The 17,728-nt window shown below is 39.4% G+C and overlaps 1 pseudogene; it reads left to right on the top strand.

Moving 5' to 3' along the window:
- LOC115104264 (ras/Rap GTPase-activating protein SynGAP-like) overlaps positions 1–14,703 on the top strand; it is a 44,210-nt pseudogene extending 29,507 nt beyond the window's left edge.
- The last annotated feature ends 3,025 nt before the right edge of the window (positions 14,704–17,728 follow it).

Here is a 17,728-nt window from a genome sequence, read left to right as displayed (position 1 = left end):
TAGCGTTCAAGGCTGGGCATCCATCTTGACATTGGTTTTATTTCCAAGCTGGAAGAGGGAGATTTGCTATCTAACATGAAGCTATTTGGGTCTCTTCCGAGACACAGTATCACAAATCACAGCAGTCCAACATGGATCTTCTGGTACCATTCATTATTTCCATGTCATGCTTCCACCCAAGTTTTCTCTTTTCTCATGCTAATTGTTCATTGTCATGCAACCAGGCAAACCTTACTGTGTATCTCCATTGTTCTGAAGGCTATAGTCAAGAAGATTATTAAAGGAAACCGTAAATTGTTGTGGACCATTACATTCCCATCATGGCTATGCCCAAGCAGAGCATGTTGGCATGTGTTAATGCTTGCGTTTCCAATATCTGTCATTATTTGCAGTGAGGTGGCTACCATACAATCACTTGTCCATCACCATGGCAGCAACAGGTGTTTAATGCTAGGTGTCTAGGTAGGGGTGTCGGTGACTCATAGAGTTCACGTCATCTTTATTGTCCCAACAGTGGGCAGTTCACTCAGCTTTCAGCTTTTTACGTGCAATTTGTGGATACAACTTCCAAGAGCATTATGTTGAGAATACCTCCACCCCATCTCTAGTAAATATCTGGTTTTAATGGGATTTCATTGTCAAACTTGATTAAATTAGTTAATTTAGCTTCTAATGTTTGTAATTTCCACTTTAAAATGTTTGACTTGATTTGCCCTATTGAAAAATGTATCAACCCCTACAAACATATCCATGAATTATTATCCACATTCCTGTTGGTGCAGGATTATGTTCCTGCTGTGGGAAACTGGTCCAATTAAGATATTACACCTGTAGGCAGCAACTAGTGGTAGCACTCTTGAAAGTACAGTAGATCAACCTGTCCTTGTAATGACTCGTAACAAATAAATCATCCTTTGGATGTTGAACTCTACATTTCCTTTCCAACTTAATGTTGTATGTTCCATGCATCATTGTGAGTATAATGCATGTCTCACTTTACCTGGTTATCCCTATTCCATCAGTTATCTACGGTCTCTATAACCTTGTATGTGTTATGTGTCATTCAACATTTTACATGTGTATGCATATTTATATTGTTTAACTCTGTTTATTAATACTATTTATTCCTTGTTGCAGTAATAGTTGTGTTTATTACTTTTGCCAATGATTACTGCATGTTTAGCAGTAGCATGACCTTTCGCCTCAACTTCTAACCCCTCAGCATCAGAAGAGTACAATTTTTCTTAAGACTTTTCAGTCTTTGGATCAATGAATGACATTTAGCTTGATTTAAAATGCAGCTATCTTTATTGCTAAACCAACTCAGTGGTGTCCGCCCTGTGATTGGAATGTTGGGAGTTCGATCCTCGGCCAAAGACTAAAAATGGGACCCAATGTGTCTCTGCTTGGCTCAGCATTAAGGAGATAGGTTGGGGGATATGACCCTGCGATTGAGTAGCATCCTGTCCGGAGGGTGTACTTGTACATCAAGCTGACTCATGTTCTGGCTTGCACAAGATGGCTACTTACCATCTTCACTGCTGCATGTGTGTATCAACAGCCTTGGTTTTCTTCCTCAGCATGCAGACTTGGTTGACATGTTGGGCCCTCTTGTGCTTTCAGGCTGCTGGGTTTGTGTTGGCGCGAATGTGGCGTGTGTTCCTTTGTGTTTGTGTGTGTCCTGTTGGCGTTGAGTATCCCTAATGCTCCTCGACACCCAACTTCTACCGTTTACTTCCTTCAGTGCACACATGCCTAGCCTCTCCTTTTCTCTATCGTTCCTCTCCTCTTCTCCTGTGTTGATGAGATACGGTGATTTCTCTTAGGGGAGGCGCCAATCCATCCTAGTGCAGCCCCGTCTCGCGCCCGTCCCACCCCGAGTACAAAGGTAATAAACCAACCAGCATACACTTCAGTGGTACTGCCTCTCTCCATCCATACATTCTGCCTCTTCACTTTGATTCCTCCACTGTACTGTATGTGCGTCACTGTCCGTATGCAGCACCAACAGAAGCACTAATTGATTTACACAGACATGTCTTATACAGAAAATCACACGTCTTATAAACGGCAATATTCTTTCTTTACCTATTGTTCACATTATTTTGGTTATTTTGATTTTGTCAACAGCAATTTGAATAATGTCGAGCTTTACTGTAAAAGAAAATCAATAAATGCTGGAGCCGAAATATCAACCCAGATTCTGGGGTAGACATAACATAGTAAACAAAAATCTGGGACACTCAAATTAGTATGATCGTTACGTATGGTATGTACTAATATGTCCATCATCCATTTTGTGTGATATTTCACAATTCATAAAATATGCTACAAATTTGCAATACGTATGATATGTTAAGAATTCCAATTTGTTGTGGCTAATGTTAAGACGGTGGCTAGATGGTTAAAGCTAACGTTAGCTAGGTGGCTATGTTAGCTAGGCTAGGGGTTAGGGGTTAAGGTTAAGGTCAGGAGTTGAAAGGGGAAGGGGAAGCTAACAAGTAGTTGCAAAGTAGCTATACGCTCAACCATCCACCCCGACCAACTACAATCCTTTAATTTTTGCCTTAAGTAACCTTCGGCCTGATGTAACCAAACATAACATATCATGCTAATTTGAGTGTACCGGATTTTCGTTTACTTTTACATCTAGTCTGAGGCCAGGCTGGACAGTGCCTTTGGAAAGTATTCAGACCCCTTGACCTTTTCCACATTGTGTTACGTTACAGCCTTAATTTAAATTATTTATTTTTAAAATCCTCAGCAATCTGCACACAATACCCCATAATGACAAAGCCAAAACAGGTTTTTAGAAATTTGTGGAAATGTATAAAACATTAAAAACATTAACAGTATTTACATACAAGTATTCAGAACTTTTGCTATGAGACTCGAAATTGAGCTCAGGTGCATCCTGTTTCCATTGATCATCCTTGAGATGTTTCTACAACTTGATCAGAGTCCACCTGTGGTAAATTCAATTGATTGGACATCATTTGGAAAGGCACACACCTGTCTATATAAGGTCCACCAGTTGACAGTGCATGTCAGAGCAAAAACCAAGCCTTGAGGTCGAAGGAGTTGTCTGTAGAGCTCCGAGACAGGATTGTGTCGAGGCACAGATCTGGGGAAGAGTACCAAAACATTTCTGCAGTATTGAAGGTCCCCAAGAACACAGTGGCCTCCATCATTCTTAAATTGAAGAAGTTTGGACCCACCAAGACTCTTCATAGAGCTGGCCACTCAGGGAGGTGACCAAGAACCAATGGCCACTCTGACAGAGCTCTAGAGTTCCTCTGTGGAGATGGGAAAACCTTCCAGAAGGACAACCATCTCTGCAGCATTCCACCAATCAGACCTTCATGGTAGAGTGGCCAGACGGAAGCCCCTCCTCAGTAAAAGGCACATGACAGCCTGCTTGGAGTTTGTCAAAAGGCAACAAAAGGACTCTCAGAACATGAGAAACAAGATTGTCTGGTCTGATGAAACCAAGATTGAACTCTTTGGCTTGAATGCAAAGCGTCACATCTGGAGGAAACCTGGCACCATCCCTATGGTGAAGCATGGTGGTAGCATCATGCTCTGGCGATGTTTTTCAGAGGCAGGGACTGGGAGACTAGTCAAACTCGAGGCAAAGATGAACGGAGCAAAGTACAGAGAGATCCTTGATGAAAACCTGCTCCAGAGCGTTCAGGACCTCAGACTGGGACAAAAGTTCACCTTCCAACAGGACAAGGACCCTAAGCACACAGCCAAGACAATGCAGGAGTGGCTTCGGGACAAGTCTCTGAATGTCCTTGAGTGGCCCAGCCAGAACCCGGACGTAAACCCGATCGAACATCTCTGGAGAGACCTGAAAATAGCTGTAATGCAACGCTCCCCATCCAACCTGCCAGAGCTTGAGATGATCTGCAGAGAAGAAAGGGAGAAACTCCCTAAATACAGGTGTGCCAAGCTTGTAGCATCATACCCAAGAAGACTCGAGGCTAAAATCGGAATACTTGTAAAAATGTGATATTCCATTTTTTTATTTTTTTAAATAAACTAAAAACCTGTTTTTGCTTCGTCATTATGGGGTATTGAGTGTAGATTTATGGGGGGGGGACGATTTAATCAATTTTAGAATAAGTCTGCAACATAACAACATCTTGAAAAAGTCAAGTGGTTTGAATACTTTCCAAAGGCACTGTACAGTGTAGCACTATATATTGGACATTTGGATTTATGTATTGTACAGATTTAAAATACACATACTATATACATTAATGTATGTTACTCTTACACCACTCAGACAAATATGCCAACATTATTTGCACAAATTCAGTCATATACGGAGACTTCCTAAACGTGTAACTTTTTGCATGAGGTAAATTGCTTACCCTCTGGATTCAAACCATAAAACTCCAGCATCAATGGTAGAATTCCTGACCAAAATGCATCAAAATGTTCAGCTGTTTAATTCAATGCTCCATTTCAATGCTCCACTATTATCAAATGTTGGCATTTGCAAAACCTTGCAACTCCTTCATCCTTCTTAACATCCTTCATCCTTGTTCATCCCTCCACTACTTTTTTATTTCAATTTCCCTGTGTTGTTTTGGGATGATACACGAACTGTTTGATCAGAATATATATATTTTTTTTACATTTATTTTACCTTTATTTAACTAGGCAAGTCAGTTAAGAACAAAGTCTTATTTTCAATAACGGCCTAGGAACAGTGGGTTAACTGCCTGTTCAGGGGCAGAACGACAGATTTGTACCTTGTCAGCTCGGGGATTTGAACTTGCAACCTTCCGGTTACTAGTCCAACTCTAACCACTAGGCTACTCTGCCTTGCTGGTAGTAATATATACTTAGGTCTAGATTCAATCAGATTGACAGCCAAATAGCCGTTGTTTAGTGGTGTCGGAGGTGGAACTGCATTAGAGTTTCAAATCCACAAGTGGCAACGAAACCACACTCAACGTAATCCGACAAATTCCATGCAGCCGCATTAGAGGTTTATGCAGCCGCGTTACCAATCAAACACTCAAATGAGATTGATAGGCTACTCATCTCTATACATTAGCCTTACATCAATGGATGGACATTTGAGAGTCATTATTTCTAACATCGATAGAACCTACAATTTCTAGCGCCGTTTTGAACTTCAAATGCGGTAGGGATAACAAGTAAGGGAGTGGTTTGTGACGGTCAAAAGTACCCGCTCACCGATAGGTCAGCTCGCGGTAGGGATTATAAAACATTTGCTATGCAGATGTTGGCCAACGCTGGTTAACGATGGTTAATGATCGATCTGATTGAATCCAGGCCTTAGTTAGTTCCAGTTATGACAAAAAGCTTGACAATTCAGATACTCTATTAGGTACACGTACAAACACTGATGGCTCTGCTGCAGTAATACATATATATAGCTCTATTCCAAGAACCAATATCAACAAGGTAACTGACTACATCCATATACAACAATAACCCTGCTCAAATCAACAATCTCACCTACACACACTGCACGTGTCTCACAGAGGAACACGTTACGCTGGGTCATCAACATATCCATTCGATTCGACTCATCTCCCCTCCCACCACTCCCCAAAATAAATGACGGGAATTATGGGAAATCTCCGTATCTAACACAATCCTTTCCTGAAAATAAACAACTGGTGTGCGTATATGTCACTGTGTGTGTTTCTTGGAGAGTGTGTTTATATATTCCTGTGTGTATGTGTCCTGTATGTATATGGCAACTGAGCTCATAAGTTGATCCAATGTTCATGTATTGTCATTGTGAGTTTGATCAAGTGTGTCGCCAGTACTGTATTGTTGTTCTTTTTGCTCTGGGTCATACTTGGAGAGTTGTCTAGTGTCCTTTATATGTATGTCAGTCATATACCACTGTTCCGGAATATTTGGTTGGTTTGTACAACTAATTTCCACAATGATATACCTAGTTTGAAACAGCAATTTATTAATAATTTCCTATTCATGTTGCTGGGTAAGAACATTTGAGAATTGCGTACCAAAACATACTAACAATGCACTTAACATTGCACAATTCATCCACTATGTGTCGTTTTTGTCTACAATCTCCTAACTTTTATTAGTTGCAGCTTTTGTACAAACATAAACACCAAGTTGTTCAAGTAAGCAAACTCTGCACATATGGATCTTTAACAGTGAGTGATGCACGTTTGTTAAGTTGACTGGATCGCTGCTTCTTTTATTAGCATAGGTTGGCTACCTAGCAGCTAGCTAACTTTCTTATCATAACATATTCACACAATTTCCCAGTTGTATTGGCAGGTCTGGCTAAACTTGGATAAATAATGTGAAAGGGTTTGTAGTCATTTTTGTAGAACTGGTTTGAAAGTAATCCAGCACTGGTAGAGAAATACCACTTGTTCCCCTTGTTTCCATAACACATTTCCTGTTACTGTTGCTAGCACCAAGTAGGGAATGGGATTAGCATGTATGCTAACGGTAATATCTGTTGAAATTGGTTATCGCCGTGTGCTTTACAAGGTTCTGAGTGAGAAGAGAAAAGGTCTGCCAGTTCAATTACACTTTTTGGAGGACATTTTTTGTTCTCTTTCTAGAGATGGAAACACCTGCTACACACAATGGATACACCCACCCTGATTTTTAATGCTAATTAGTTTTGAAAACAAATGGCCTTTTTCCGTCTAATTTCTGTACTGGATGCAGATCATAAAACCCTCTTGAAATACCTTTTTTTCTGACTTTCACTTCTCCAGTGCTTCGTTCACATCTTAAGACTTCATAGTCCTTGGTACATTCATATGAATGGTCTTTAGTCCTTAATGTTCAATGAAGTTATTACACATTTGAGAAAATGTCAATTCAGACTATATTTGTGTAGAAATCTTTTAAATGATTCCACATTTCTGTTTTTACTTGGATAGGTTATAGACACCATTTCCTCAATCGAACACAACCTCCATCAGTGCCAATAACCCAGCTATTTTCTTTCCTACTGCTCCAACACAGACTGCATTGAACAGGACTGGACATGATGACTTGCATTCAGAGCTTGATTTAATTAAGAACTGAAATCAATCTGGTATTTGCAATGACGTTATTCTGCGCCAATGTAGGTAAGGATAGGTAGCAAAACCAAACTTTTGACTTATTCGCTTATTACAAATTCCAACCCAGTGCTTTACAGATTTGGTAAATGAATGAGCATCCATTGATAATTGGTCAATGGGTATGGCTTAGAAATTCTGATTGGTGGGTTAGACACAGTTGAGATTTTATTCAAGAGCTCTTGAATACTAGCTTCTTATTCGAGCTTTGTAGACCAGTATTTAGTCATTATGTTCTCCAATTCGCATCTAAAGTTCTAAGAATTAAAGTAACCCATCTGCATGTTAGACTATTATAATAATGCAATACTATAATATTATCATCTATAATGTTTTTATTTTAAAGTACTTATTATTATTTAAAGGTTAAAGTACTTATAAGGTTCAATGACGTGTGGGAATCAACCACACATTTGACAAGGGAACTAAGGCGCATGTAAAAACAATATTGAATTTCTTCACATTTATTGTGGTCTTAGCTAAGCTTTCGGTGAACGCTTTTTATTCTTTATTTATTTATTTATTTCTGTGAAAGTTTTGCTCTGACAAAGGTCAATTGACTGAAAGCTTAGCAAAAACCATGCTAAACCTGAAATGTGCATGGATTTTAATGTGAGTAAGATTAATTAAGATGACACGATTGTATCAAGTTATAGAGTCATAAATATTTGTGTCACCATGGTTTTCAAGCCTTCACTGCAGTATATTTAAGCAATAAGGCACGAGGGGGTATGGTATAAGGCCAATATACCACGGCTAAGGGCTTTTCTTAGCATGACGCAATGCAGAGTGCCTGGATACAGCCCTTAGCCGTGGTATATTGGCCATACACCACAAACCCCCGAGGTGCCTTATTGCTATTATAAACTGGTTAGCAATGTAATTGTATACGGTCTGATATGGCACGGTTGTCAGCCAATCAGCATTCAGGGCTCGAACCACCCAGTTTATAATACAAATTAGAATGTATAGAAACTCCTTGAAATTAATCTCATTGGCTAAGATTGACACAACTCTCATTCTACTTGACTGCTCGGACTCCTTTTGACACCCGTCCCTAACTCAGCATCATACGAAGATCAAGGAACTGAAATGTTGGTCAACCCAAGATTGTAATTCCTTCCACCTTTTACTTTTCTGACTGTATCCCCTCTCCTATGCTGTCCATCTCTACTGGTGTACCTCATACTTCTGCTCTGTAACTCATTTTCCTCTATTTCTCTTTCTCCGTTGTTCCTCCCATCCCTTGTCACTTATTTCTCTCCCTCCCTTTGCTTTCTCACACAATCCTTTCTTTCTTTACCTCCTGCTTTGATCCTTTCCTATCGGGACCAACATCACCCCACACTATTTCCTCCATTCTTTTCTTTCTACATTCGTAACTGATTCACCTATTTACTCTCTCCTCTACCCACCTGTTTGTTCTTCACTGGCCTCCTCTTTTTATTTGATTATTCCTTGCTTGTTTATATCTCCCTCTCCTCCCATCCTCCCTGTTGCCTTCTCTCTACACATTTCCTGCTTCATATATGACTCTTCATATTGCCTCATTCTCTCTTCCCTGGATTGGCTGACTCCTTTACACCCTTGTCCATGCCACAAATCCCCCACTGAATGCCCCTTCTCCCACTCCCATCTCTCCCCTCTCCTACTCCTCTTCTCCCCTCCCTCTCTCTGTCTTGCTAGGGGGCCCAGCATTCCTCCCTGGGTTCAGCAGACCCCTGTGTGAATACTGAAGGTGGAAGAGGGGGAGGAGGAGAAAAAGAAGGCGAAAAAGAAGGAGGGATGACCACTGATCCTGACCCTACTATCTCTTCCTCGGGCATCTCCTCCACCAGCTTGCCCCGGAATGAGTATGGAGTCCCCTCCTCACCCGTAGACCCTCCTCCTCCCCCCACTCCTCATCTCCATCCCAATCCACCCCAGAATGGAGAGCTCCGTGGCAACCCTACATCCTCCCCAGTGACAAGCACGGAGGCAGCTGAGAGCACTACAACAGCAGGACTGGGCATAGAGGAGAGGGAGCAGGTCAAAAACAACACAAAACCAAATCAGAGAGAGAAGACACAAATAAAAAAGTCTTGCCACATTTCCTTCCTTTTTTGAGGAGGATGAGATGACTGCAATCTTTCCAGTTTATTTTATGTGTACTCAAACCAGAGAGAGAAGAAATGTGTGGGGGGCAGCAGTCATTGTACATTTAACTGTACAGTACGTTCAGCATTATCACACAAGACAACAAAAGGGCTTTCCAATGGACCTCATTTCCGTCATGCTCAAACTGGGCTTTGGTCAGTATCTGTCTTGCAGGACAAGATAATGATACCTTTTAGTTATCGCTGACATTGTGGGATCCTCATGTACTGTTTCAATCGATCAAACTATAGAGCCTATAAAACACTGGTATAGGCCTAATCACCAAACCAAGCAACTATGTGAGATTTTGCTTTGTGTGTTTGTTTAATCAAATATAGACCGTAAGCAAACACTATATAACATCTCACTCCCTAAAGACTTCTCAGTAGCCAATAGCATCCTACTATATACATGCGTGTAGTATCCCATAATTCCATCGATAAAGGTCTTGTCATTTCCTGTCCTGAAAACTCCAGCTCTCAAATTTCATTGGTAGAGATGTGGTCATCTGGCTTTGTAGTTTGGTTTCCTTAGTGCCTTTGAGTGTATTTTAACAGGGTTTTCAAATAACAGGCGGAGATGATATTGACAGAAAGATTATATTATTTGATGATAGTACATAAGCAGTCTTATCAAGATCCCAAAATAACTATGCTTTTTAAAATGCAGACTAACTACAGAGTGCAGAACAAGCAGAATACGGTTTCATTTTTGGGATTTCACAGACATGGCCTATGGCCTAAGGAAAGTGTGTGATGTTTTCAAAAATGTGTTAATTAAGGGACTTCCCATTCGTGGACTGGACTCGTGCAATGTTTTCTCTTCTCAATCTCAGAACCTGTGTGTGATCAACTGGTGCTCCAGACACAAACAGTGCCATCTCCAAATCAAGTGTGTGTGTCATAGCGCTGCCTTTCATGTTTCCCACAGTCTGTATGTCTGTCTCTCTCACTCTGTCTATTATTGTCAAGGTAGCCTATTTCTTTTATGTATTTGTCTGTTATGTGTGTGTCATGTCCCTATGTGTGCAATTGTTTAATGGAGTGGGAGCTGGGTCCAGTAGGGTGCTTAAACCAAATGAGACAATAGCAAAGTTGTCAGGTAAAAAGTTTACCGGCAATTTGAAGTGGTTGAAAATATAAAATGAATGCTATTTTTGGACCTTCAGTGTCCAGGCATATAACGTAATCACTTGTAACACCTAGTACACTTCCAAAATTGTTGTCATGGCTTTTTCTGTTTAGTACCAAAACCAATTTATTTGATTCTTATTTTGGGGTAGCCAGTTAAGTCTAGCCTTAAGTGCCTGGGTCTCAGATAATCACATTTTGGCCAGTAGTCAAACAGTGCTCAGCCAAATGTATATGTGGCATAGACTTTCTTCATGTCGTTTCGAGGGACTGTTTTAAGTTTTTTTTTTTTTTTTTTTGTACCTTTATTTAACCAGGCAAGTCAGTTAAGAACATATTCTTATTTTCAATGACAGCCTGGGAACAGTGGGTTAACTGCCTGTTCAGGGGCAGAACGACAGATTTGTTCCTTGTCAGCTCGGGGGTTTGAACTCGCAACCTTCCGGTTGCTAGTCCACCGCTCTAACCACTAGGCTACCCTGTCGCTAACGTAGCTGAGCATGATGAATGCTGATGTAACAACATTTTGAGAAAACAAAGTTTGTTGGGGGCATTGTTAGTAAAGAGTATTTCAAATCTAAAATATGTTACACCGTGCGCTTAAAGGAATTGATTGCTTTGTGTCACCTGTTCAGATATCACCTGTCAGTGAATACTGTGATACTGTGTTGTCATGTCCTCTTGTTTTGTGTATAACTTGTCCATTGTAATCTTTGTTTTGATGTGAATTTGGGTTTATTTTGGCCCTTTAAGATTCACACTGGTGGTGCTTTATAACTAGTTGGATAACATTCCTTAGCTGGCTTAGCGTCTCAAGAGCATTAACATGCTTCAGACAGTCCTGGTTTTGCAGAACCCAACGTCAGTCTTATTTAACTCTTGTATTTGATTAAGAGTCCATTTACTAAGGGCCAAATCCTAACTTGATTTATATTTTTGCAGTTCTCCCATTGGCATCATGCTTTACGAGTAAGTCTGAGTTTAACATGCAGATCTCAAGTTAGGATTCGGCACTTAGTGTATAGGGTCAAAATGGCTCTGCCAATGCTGTGTCGAATCAGTACTAGGGGATTAGCCATAACGTAGAGTGGGTGAGATTCAGAGATATGAGAGAGATTTAGCTATGAGTGTTGAATTAAAAGTTAACCAAATGTGATTATTAATAGGGAGAGTTTGATGTAGTTAGCTTAAGTCAGCTAATAGGGCTACCTTTCGAGTGCCAAAACATTCATATCAGTAATAAAAATGTATTTTAAAGCAACTAGGGCTTTACATCTGCATTGAGTAAAGATATGGGACTATACAGGGTCACTGGTTGATATATGAGCATTGCCATTAATATACCTCAGAGACGCAGAATTGAGAGACTCAGGTAAACAAATAATTGCCTCAGAGCTGAACGCAAACTGACAGAGATGAATCCATCTTTGGAGTGACTGCCATCAGATACAGTGGTCCATCTATTACAAGATCTATCCCACTGGGCAAAAACTGGTTGAATCAACAGTGATTCTACATCATTTAAACAAAAAGGCTAAATGTGATGTAGTTATGAATTTCATTAGGAACGTTAGGGAATGTAGTATTTTTTTCACCCTACTTTTAACCTAAATCCAATGACATGGATTAAATTCACTTTAGTTGACAAGTCAACCAAATATAAATCAAAATTAGACATTGAAATGACGTCTGTGCCCAGTGGGATGGCTATGATTGGATAGCAACTCATCAAGCACCTCCCCGTTCCTTCTCTCTCTGTTTTCCTTTTCTCCTCTTAGCCAATCACGCAGCTTCGTGGAGGACAATCTGGAACCTAATTGGCTGAGGCAACATGGGCAGCCCGCATGGCCTGGCCATATATCAAGAGCGCTCTCTCGTGATGCGATTGGCTGACAAAGGGAGAAGTTGGGCCATTGGTCCAATTCTCCTGACCTTAAGGATAGTCCAGAGCCACAGCTGACCATGTAAGGATCTGCTGTGTTATTTATCCTACTTTACTTGGGCCCTCTCTCTCTGATTGGATGGCTGGACAATCTGTATTTGATGCTTGTGATTAGATGTTTGATTTTCTTTTAAAGACGTGCCAATCTCGGGAAATGGTTTTGTTGGCTCATCAAGCATGTGAAGAACAGCTATGCAGATTGACATGATATTAACCTTTTTGGGATTGAGCAGTAAATGAAATGAGGGAGAGCTACTGTGTGTAAGATGCATTTCAAAGGTGCTGTAATCTTTCTTTCCTTACATTTTTCAATGATCTCACAATGTTTCTTGCATTTGTCCTTCCTAACATTTTCTACAGTCCACCCACTATCTACCCATTTCTCTTTCTATCTATTCTTAACCATTTTCAACCACCTCAGTTTATGTTCACCCCTTTTAGACTTTTCTGCTCCTGTTCATATCTCCCATGGTTTCGGTTTTGTTCTTTCTTCTTTATCTCTATTCGTTTTACATTTAAAGGAAACTAATTATGCACAGCCTATTACAAGTGAAACTGCTACAAAACAAAATATTGCTTCAATTAAAACTTTGAAAAATGTAGACAATGCTATGATTTATATTTCTATAATAATGCTTATTCTTACCGTAGTACTACAAAAACTATTCATTGGAAATCTTCCTGCGCAAATGTTTATGACTCTAGTATCTCATGACAGTCCAGAAATTATCAATTTTTTATCAACTGAGTTTTCTTAAGACAATCTTATGGAACATTACCCTTTTGTGGAGAAAGATTGCCCTGGGATTGTGACGGAAAAAAACACAAACGGTTGTTTTACCTGCTCCCCTCACAATGATTTGCACGTTGCAGTGACCTGTACCCCTCCGCTTCTCTCTTGTAATCCCTGGAAGAGAGATAAGAGGATGGATGTTGTTTCTCTACTTGACAATCGCTGGGGAGCTCTCCATTTTTACAGACGATCTAAAAACTCCTTAGAAGAGGACATCCTTACCATCACGTTCTTGTTTTCCTATTTCTGTCTCTGATGTGAGCTTAGTGGAGAAGACGCGAGTTTATCATGTTTTTCCAGTGTGGTGAGACCGAATTCTGGAGCCTAGTTTCTGTATAACTTCCATTTGATTTCTTTGTGTGGACTCCACTGACACAGAAGCTAAATAAAACCCTGTGCCCTCCTTCGCCTCTGACCACTGAAAAATGACACATCAAAAGAGCGAGAGATTAGAGGTTAATACCTTTTAAGTGATTGAATGTGTGTGTATATACAGTGTGTGTACAGTTGTTGTGTATATACTGGATATGTGTGTGTATATATAGTATGTCTATGTGTATATACAGTTTGTTTGTATACGCAGGGTGTACAGTTTTTTCCTCGATCCTCTAATCTCTCTCCCTTTCTCGTAAATGATATATTTGACTCCTCAAAGAGAAATGTTGGAGTGGAGAGGTTCACACTGGCATTTTAAAGGACAGCTGTCTGGGATGCACTTTCTGTGCAGACACTGACCTATCTGACACCTCTGAACACCTACACACCTAATTATGCCTCTCAAAACAATCTCTGGCTTACACTAATTTTCTCATCAACTGAGGCAATTTTAAAAATTATATTTGGGTGACCAAGCAATGTTTGTACATATACAGTATATAGAATAACTAAGATAATATTTCCAGTGACCTCCATCTCCTTTTTTAAAATCCATGTAACTATTAGGATTCTTCCTTGTTATTTGATTTAAGTTTTACGTTCTCTACATTAAATGTTTGCAATGGTTGTCATTCTGATGTATATAATTATCCAGACAACCCTTATCTAATCTTTCCAATTTAGTTCCCCGAACTCTGCCTCTCATAGGCCCCTCTGTCAGGCTGAACATTTGGTTCAGATCACACTGTTACTTGTGAAGCAACTCTTCCATGCAAGTAACACCATGTTATTAGCCATTTCTTCAAGTTCTATTAAGTGTGCCTCCAACTCGCCAACCCTCCCTCAACCTTGAACCTTCAACCCCACAGGTCACTCATAGTCATACCCCTTGACAAGCCATAGTCCCCCAACCCCTCTATTTTTGTTTTAAAAAGGACAGACATTCGGGGATTTGTGTATATTAATGGAAAGAGTGATATTGAAGAGTGTATTGCCATTGTACATGGATTTGTTATGAATGTGGATATTCTGATGATTTAACTATTATTGTAATAATGATTATGATTATTGCCACTTTGATTTTGTTGATTCATTCCTTTGATGCGGTCAATAACAATTCCTTCATTTAATTTTTGAATAAGCCGGAATTTATATTTTTCGGGTGGGTGAATCTTGGAGATAGAAATACTTAAACAAATGAATAATAAACAAATAATTAACTTCTTAAATTAAGATGTGATATGTATTTTTTGTATCATTCCTACAGAACAGTCACCACAGTGAAAAATATCTTGAAACTCTTACTAGGCCTGTTGGCCATTTATGAGGCCTATTCTGGGGTCCAAATCAAGAGATATACCGTAGGTTACAGAATCATCATTAGATTATCACTGGACAACCAAAGACGCAGTATGCCAGTAAGATCATAGTAGTCGACGTTACCATAACCAATCACGTTTGCAAATATTATTTGCTGAGGCTGTTGGTGCATTTCATGTGAGATAAAAGTGAGGACTAGTCTTTTTAGTAAGTATTCACACCCCTTGACTTTTTCCACATTTTGTTGTAATGCAGCCTGAATATAACATGGATTCATTTGAGATGTTGTGTCAATGGCCAACAAACAATACCCCAGAATGTCAAAGTGGAACTATGTTTTTAGAAACGTATTCCACACCTTTGTTGTGAAAAGCCAAAATTATTTCAGGATTAAAAATGTGCTTAAAAAGTCACATAATAAGTTGCAATAATAGTGTTTAACATTATTTTTGAATGACTACCTCATCTCTGTACCCCACACATACAAATGATTGTAAGGTCTCAATCTCAATCTCTGCGGTGAATTTCAAACAGAGATTCAACCAGAAGGACCAGGGAGATTCACCATGAGGCCAATAGTGTCTTTAAAGCAGTTACATAGTTTAACTGTGATATAAGAAAACAAATTCACCTTTCAGCAGGACAATTACCTAAAACACAAGGCCAAATATACACTGGAATTGCTTACCAAGATGACATTGAATGTTTCCGAGTGGCCTAGTTACAATTTTGACTTAAATCGGCTTGAAAATCAATGGCAAGACTTGAAAATGGCTGTTTAGCAATGATCAACAACCAACTTGACAGAGCTTGAAGAATTAAAATAATAATAATGTGAAAATATTCTACAATCCAGGTGTGCCAAACTCTTAGAGACTTACCCAGAAAGACTCACAGCTGTAATCGCTGCCAAAGGTGATTCTAACATGTATTGAGTCAGGGGTGTGAATACACATGTAAATCTGATATTTCTGTATTTCATTTTCAAGAAATGTGCAACAATTTTTAAAAACATATTTTCACTTTGTCATTATGAGTTATTGTGTGTAGATGGGTGAGAAAAAAATATATTTAATCCATTTTGAATTTAGATTATATAACACAAAAAAAATGTGGAATAAGTCATGGGGTATGAATACTTTTGGAAGGCACTGTATGTAGCCTGATACATCATCCGGTGATAGCTTGCTAGCTAGTCACTGTCTGACATAATACAATAAAATTGTTTGGAAAGGTCTTCTCAGGACCTCTGCAAGCCAGATTGTTGAACTATTTTACCTTTGAACTTACTCTACCGGTTGTCTTGGTGGTTGGTCATTATGCTGAAATTTGAGAGAAAATATCCACAGAAAAGTGTTATTAAACTGACTTTTCTAAACCACCCCCTGGATTTTAGCATATGCTCACATCATAAGGCATGACAAAATGTGTAGAATTGCAGGACCCCCCAAAAAAACAGAAAAATAGCAAACATTTTCAAGGAACAGAAATAGAACATGGAACAAAAGTAATCCATATTGTTCCGGAACAGAACTTTAAAAGCACAAGAACCAGTTAATAACCTTTTATGTTGCAGGCATTTTTACTAGTCCCACAAGAAAATGCAACAAAGCGCCTATGCAAAACCCTTACTCTGTGTTGAAGGAATTCTAAATTCCTCTGTTTTATTTCCCAATCAAAATTAAACACTCTGTCTATGCATTTAAGGGTTTGTAAGACCCTAATATTTTATAAGAATGGACAGAGCCCCGGTCTTAAAAGTCAGGTAACAGCGTTTAATTCAAGAGAGTACTGCTTCATACACATTTTGCCACAGGTTATAAACTGAAAATGACGTCAGCGTTTTCTAAATGTTCTATCTCTTCTTGACACTGGTAGAGAGGCCCTATAGTTCTTGAGCCTTCCCTCCTCGCCTAAAGCCAAGGTCAGTCAGTGTAGATAGCATTCTAGACAGTCTGGAGATAGTCCGTCCCTGCCATCTGGAGATAGTTCATTCATTTGTACCAAGGCATTGTTCTAAACTCCTGACTATATTATATACAATTGGGAATGGGAGCAATAGAGAAAATTCATACATGTACAGTACATGATAGCATTTGGACTAGTCAGTCCTGATTGAAATGTATACATAATTAGTCATCATTGATAAAAATTCCCTTAACATATCCACCCTAAATATTATACATTCAATCACACATTGTAGTTATATTGTAATATTAAAAAGCCGATTTCTATTTTTATTAGAGATATTTCTTGTCATCAAAACATCACCTAAACATAACCCAACACTTGCATTCGCCCTAACTGTTTCTCAGGCCTACATCAGAATCATAACTCTTCTCATCAGGATTTTCGTTACAATCTTCATTAAAAAACAGTCTAATATTGAGATGGGATACAACCTAGCCTCCCTAAACATAAAAAATGGTCTCATCAAATATAAATTCCCCACAAATAAAAGATCCAGATTCGTCCACTTGTTCTGTAGACATGCATTCAGTCCTCCACGGGTCAGAACCTGGAATCGGCCCATACCGCACCATCTATTGTCATCGATTTCTCCAGAGTCCTGGAAATAAGGCCTCGCACACAGGGAATTAGACAACAGCCACATAAAACTAAAACAGTCACACAGGTGAATGTAGCCCATAACACAATGATCATAACATTTTTCCAATTTCCAAACGTACTATCAAACCCAATTAGTCAGAGAAGTATCCACCCCAGAGTTTTCTGCCAAACCGTGAGCCAGGGTGGTCAAACCAGCTGAGGCTTCGGGCACTGATTCGTCCGGAGCTGTGTTATTTGGGATGTAAGCACAAACATGGTCCTGATAATCACGCATACTTCTCCCTTTTCAGCCATTAACATATCTAATGCAATTCTATTCTGCCAAGCCATCCAGCTGGTTGCTTCAGTCTGTTCT

This window comes from Oncorhynchus nerka, linkage group LG3 (genome assembly GCF_034236695.1).
Source record: "Oncorhynchus nerka isolate Pitt River linkage group LG3, Oner_Uvic_2.0, whole genome shotgun sequence".
Lineage (NCBI taxonomy): Eukaryota > Metazoa > Chordata > Actinopteri > Salmoniformes > Salmonidae > Oncorhynchus > Oncorhynchus nerka.
Note: the sequence above shows the minus strand (reverse complement) of the source record. Positions and strands in the feature narration are given on the sequence as shown.